We start from the raw sequence: 6,000 nt of genomic DNA on the forward strand, positions 1-6,000 counted from the left end.
CTTTCAAGGAGCCTCCTTGTAATGTTATTTTTGGGGTGGGAAGTTCCGACTTTACAGCTGTTGTCATAGCCTCGTGGAGGTTCTCGAGGGCTGTAATTCATAAAGCTAGAGTGGGGTGGACAGGAGTCCGTCTCTAGGATGTGTAGGTCAGGGAGAGAGTACAAAGTAACTCCTAAGAAGCTAAATGATACTGAAGTCCCTTTGAGGTGCTCTGAAGTTTAAGGGTTCTGTAAAGACAGCTACAGATGAAAAGGAACGGATCATTATTAAGCATGGCTTCCGAATTAGGTCGGTAGGCAATGCAACAAAGCAGATGGGAGCACAAGCAGGACATTAGGTTGTATGGTAAGTGGCATTAACACTTAACAAATCCACGGTCGCACGTCTACAAGAGGATTCCAAACAGAAGTGGAGACCCGTGGCCAGATCTGAACCGTAACTGATCTTAAGGAAAGTAAATAACGTGTGGTTTGTTGTTCAATGACATGTCTAAAGTTAAGTCTCAACTGTAGAAATTAGACGACTATTGGAAAGCACTGGTACAATTAACGGTAATGGCAACATCTGCACATAAGCGACTCGGTGGCGTCTGTATTCTGTGGACAACAAGCACATTTAAAGTGATACATTTTGGTTTTGATCGAAAAACTACCGTACATTTAGAAATTTGTAGACAAGTCTTAACTAAAACTAACACTCAATACATGCACAGAGGATTATAAATATACTTTAACAGAAGTATTTTAACCCTTTTTGACAGATTAAATTAAGTAGCTACCAAGTGTTATTTACCCCTACGTGACATAGGACATACTATTACGTCCTCAGAAACAAGACCTAGGTGACCGGCTTCCCCCCACTGGTACACAGGAGATCAGGCTGTCAATAGACTCACTAGCATTGCTAGCTTCCTGCTTACTGATTCGATTAGATCAGAATACCGGAGTTTGGGCGTTCTCTGCCAGCAGTGCCACTCCTTGACACCGCTGGAAATAACATTAAATGTAAAAAGTTTCCTAGAGGGTCTATCCAGACTCTCCTGAAGCAGTGGGAGGCAGAAATAGTGCTCCTCCATCTTCAAAAAAATATTATAAAATGTAAAAAGTATTTTAAATAGTAAAACAATATAAAAAAAGGGGAAAAAAAATATATAAATAAACACATTTAATGATGTCACCACAATATCATAATCATTCAATTATCATCATCCGAGAGAGATCCCTGGACCTCAAAAAAAAAAACTGTAAAAAGTAGATTTTTTTTATTTTTAAATGCATTGATGCCAGCAGAATTAAAAACCACTTGAAATCATTTTATTGTTGAACTTGTCACAATGTTGCAAAGTTAGGTAGGAAATTATTTCACCATTTATACAGGTTCACATGTCTGGGCTGTATGTTAGGAGAATTCTACTTTATTTATTGGTGAACTTATAAAACATTTTAATCGGTCCAGAGAAATGTAGAGAGCAAATGCACCCCCTGAAAGTCCTTACGTGGGAGGGAAAAAATGATTTGAAATGGCAGGAATTCTGTAAAAAGGAGAAGGGATGGACTGGGGATTACATCTGGACCTGGCTTTGGGCAGCAAGTTATAATCAAAATGTTACTTCATTGAGAGGGGGGTTGGCATGAGAAATAACCTTCCAGCAGAAGTGGTAGGAAGCACTATCCTCTATATTAATAGCCTCTGAGAGTCAAGGTGGGATTGTGCAAGTTTGAGAGGTGGGGTAACCTAGCACATGGCTAGGAATTATTCAATGACAACGTTGGCAGGCCAAAAAGAATTGCCCCAGAGGGCCATTTATCAGCTCAAATAAATCCACTTTGCTATATCATATTGAGCTAAAATGTGATTTTAATTAAATAAAAAATCTTTAACGGCTCTCTCTACGTAGCAAACATTTATTTTTAGATGTATTTTGTTACTGGAAATATCTTGTTACCAAAAACAATAATTATTCCAGTTTTGCATTTTTTTTTTTAATACTAAAAATGGAAACTTATTCTGATATAAATAAGACTTAAGGAAGAAGAAGGTTAAACTGTTTCAGCGCTTGGAAGCAATACCAACGGATGGGAGCCAAATTATGTAATAATGAAAAATAATTCCGTTTTGGGGATGTAGTAATATATTTACGCATTGCTTCTGGGACTAATTAATCGAGGCTGTCCATGGAAGTAAACAGTCAGATCATATATCAGCTAACATTGAAATATTGCCTATATTATTGTAGTTATTATTATTATTATTATATTAGTGGCAGGTTGCGCAATCTGATTCCTGTGCAGTACTATTGCAGTAGCTTGCTGGCAAATTGAATGCTTTGTCTCCCTGATTTAATTATACATTATACAGGGCCAGCTCAGCCCTTATTGTAGAAGAAGCTCACTGAGACAGACCACCCATAAAGTGCACTGAAGTTAAGACATTCAACTCTCCAGCAACCCTTCTTGCCCTTTTATTACTGTGTAATCTCCTAGGTGATCACCCTGACTCATTATCGTATTAAATAATAGAATGGCTCAGTCTTATCACCCGTCCGGACTCTCCGTCTCTTAAATGTCTATGGAGGAAGGGACTTCATTATCTTTCAGTTCAATTACAATTATTTCTTAAATACAGATGTCACACCATTGCAGGTGCTATTTCTTGTTTACGGGACACAAAGGGTTAATTTCACCAAGCGTTTTACAGCACAAATAATAATGGAAAGCGCAACACCGAGCTATGCAACCCCACGCGAGGTGGTGCAACATACAAGCAAAGTTTAACACGCATGACCCTCCAAGTGTTCAATCTAAATTCTGGTGCCTGGGGCGAGGAGAGACGGCGTGACTTCACCACTTGTTAGGAAAACAGGTTCCCCGTCTCCGAAGACTGTCGGATCTGAAGTCGTTATAGCGAAGGCAGTGTTTAAAGGAAACCTTATTAATGCGGGGACCATGAATATTTTTATAGGCTGTGGGAATGGCTCCCAGAGGTCCTGTTAGTGGAAGGGATAAGGTTGCCCATCACTCTGGGAGACAAAGCCCCCGGGGCTATATTCTATTAGTTTCTTGGTTGTTGGCCTCCTGGGGGTCAATTAATAGAGTTCTTGTGAGGGGCAACTTTTCACAGCTTGTTTTATTCGAACATGTTTTCTCAATTTGGAATTTGACTATTTAATCAGATTGGGCACTCGCGGCCCTCGCCTCTTTCCAAAGGGGATCGGAAAGCTGTCAAAAAATACAATCCCCTCCCTGTTCACATGGATTGTATTTTTGGGGAATTTTGATGAAGTTTTACACGCGTCTTTGTGCAGAGTTGACGTGGAAACAACAACTACACTTCTGAACTCAACGGAAAGACGTGCCTAATATAAATTATTGTACGTAAGCCGCCATCGTCCCTGTTTTATAAGCCTTTTCTTTGTGCACTGAAAGAACGTAGTAATGTAGCAGCTTTAGCAATCCATAAAAGCGTTAGGCAGCCAGTAGTTTTCTAGCTGTGGCTGGGCTAGCTCCCATAACCCTCGGAAAGCTTCCTGGATAAAAACTCCCATTACCCTCAGCAGGTTTCTGTTCCCGCAGTCCCTAGTCCTTTTGCTATAGATCCAGTCGTTTAAAGATGGCACCCATCAGATGGTGGTGATGAGAGAGCAATAGTAACAGGTAACAGGTGTCTGCTTTAAACCGGCTAGTTCTGAATGATGAGACTTTTAGTCCGTGGGTCTACATATGGCCAAGTTACATGCAACATGGTGCAAGTCAAGCCAGGGTTAAAACATACCTGCTTGGTTTGGGACATGGAGCCCACACTCAAGCCCATGGAGATACAAGCCTTATATATTCAAAGGACGTCTATGAGGTAAGGTGACCGCGTCGGCCATATTTTCCAGGACATACATCATTTTCACATATGGCCGACTAGCACAGGTAAAAGGCAGTGTATGGGGTGTATAACCAACTAATTGGCTCCATTTCTTGAGCTTATACATCCCACATACGGTAGGGCAACATGTTCCGTGTTAGCCATATGTAAAAAGTATGTGTGTGGCCGATGTGGTCCCCTGCGTATTAGGGCCCACTGACTTAAGCTGGTCTCATCTCTCAGCTCCTTTCTAACATGATGAGCAAGGTGTCTTGCCTTCCCACACTACTATTAATGGTGCCTACTACTATTGGTACCTACTTTGAGTGAGCCATCTATATCATCCCTGCCACTTTAAGGCCAGCTGCCAATAAATCATTAACATGCAGCTGCCTGCATGCCCAAGTATTACCTCGGCCTCCTGGGAGGTCCTCATGGCCTTATCTGCCACCGATCCACCGTGCATTTCCCCGCTGCGCCCAAAAGCAAGTCCGTGCCTTCAAGAAGAAGTCCTGGTCTGTTTGGGCTTTTGAAGGCCATGGCGTGAGTGTGACAATCCAGCCTTATTCCATACCAGTGACCGGTATTTTTATTTTTGGGGGGCATAACCTTAAGGCAAGTATTGTATAGCGTGAGTATTTTCATGGGTGTGTATCAATTTCCTTTTCAAACAGGAGTTATCCTGGCTCCTTGACACGTTAGAAGTGCAACACTTCAGAGATGTGTAATTACGGGTGAATAATTGCATTTTACTCCAGCGTGCTTAAAGGTCATCTCTCTGGAGCCGTGTAATTATCCTATATAATCACACATCCTGGCGTCTTGTTGCGTACTTATAAGAGTTCCTTTATTGGAGAGTGTGATTTCTTCCAGTGTTCTATTAAAAGGCCAGTGTTTTTCAGTACTTTATCAAATGAAATTCTCCGTCTCTCCCTCTCTCTCTGACGTTTGATGTTTTTCATCTGCGCTAAGGAGGCTTCCAGTAAAATTAACATTTTCCTTTGGTATTTAATCTTGATGTTGCGTTTTTTCGGTAATAAAGTTAATCCGTGATATCGAAGCTTCCATTCTACGGAATGATTTGAAGCTTCCATTCCATATTACTCCTGGCAGGCAGATAGCTGGAGAACTGCTTACGTATTTTAACATTTCTATGTGAAGCGAGCGAGGAAATGGTCTCAGCCAACGATATCTACACAATAATAATTAATATCAGTTGTAGTATGTTGATGAACCCTCAAGGCCCTGCACAACCCAAACTGACGTTAAACATTTTTTCTTCCCTGTCCAAGACAGATGGGATCTTTCCAAGGTAGGAGTCAATATAACGAGCTCCAGAAGGAGAAGAATTAGTATTAATATCACATTTATACATAAATATAAAATTATTGAGCATATCAGACCCCATACGTCCTAAACCTGTCTACATAAATCTGTTTGGTGACCGATGGCTCAAGATGTTTGACTTCCTTGTTGTCAAGACGTGAGAAATCCTAAAGAACATTCATAGACATTCAAGCTTCATATGAGGACGTTGAAGGATAACTTCACCCTATAGATAATAGGAGACCATTTATGATAAGAGGAAGCACAGTTATATTATAATCTTAAATGAAGAAGGATATTCTTTGCAGTTGTAAAGTGCCCAGGAGAGATGGGGATAACAGGTAATTGAGGGGTTTTAGGAATAAAGTAGCCCGTATCTGCCCATGGGAGTAGAGGTAGATAAATAGACAATATATATTACCATATTCCCTGTAATTTAAGGTTTTTATCATCTAAAAGGGTATTTACGTTTGTGTCTTTGGGCCTTTTTCTCATTCTTTTAGCTCATTCTTATGCTCCTACTCATTCCATTCCGAGTCATAAAGAGACCCCGGTGTCTCAGGGCAGTTCTGGATGGACTTCTTTAAAGTCAATGTCTACTAAATGATGTACGTACGTGTCGGCCTCCGACTGGAGCCCATTGAAGCACCTGAACTGCCCCAATAGTGGTGCTAAAGGCAAGTACCTGGCCACTGGGCATTTGCCTGGTTTGCCAGATGGCCGATCCGGCCCTGCATGAAAAGAAGTACATTCTTTTTACTACTGAAACAAAAAGGTCAATGATATATCTCCCTTAGATTGTAAGCTCATAAGCAGGGCTCT

This window comes from Spea bombifrons, chromosome 3, assembly GCF_027358695.1.
Source record: "Spea bombifrons isolate aSpeBom1 chromosome 3, aSpeBom1.2.pri, whole genome shotgun sequence".
In the NCBI taxonomy this organism is placed as follows: Eukaryota; Metazoa; Chordata; class Amphibia; order Anura; family Pelobatidae; genus Spea; species Spea bombifrons.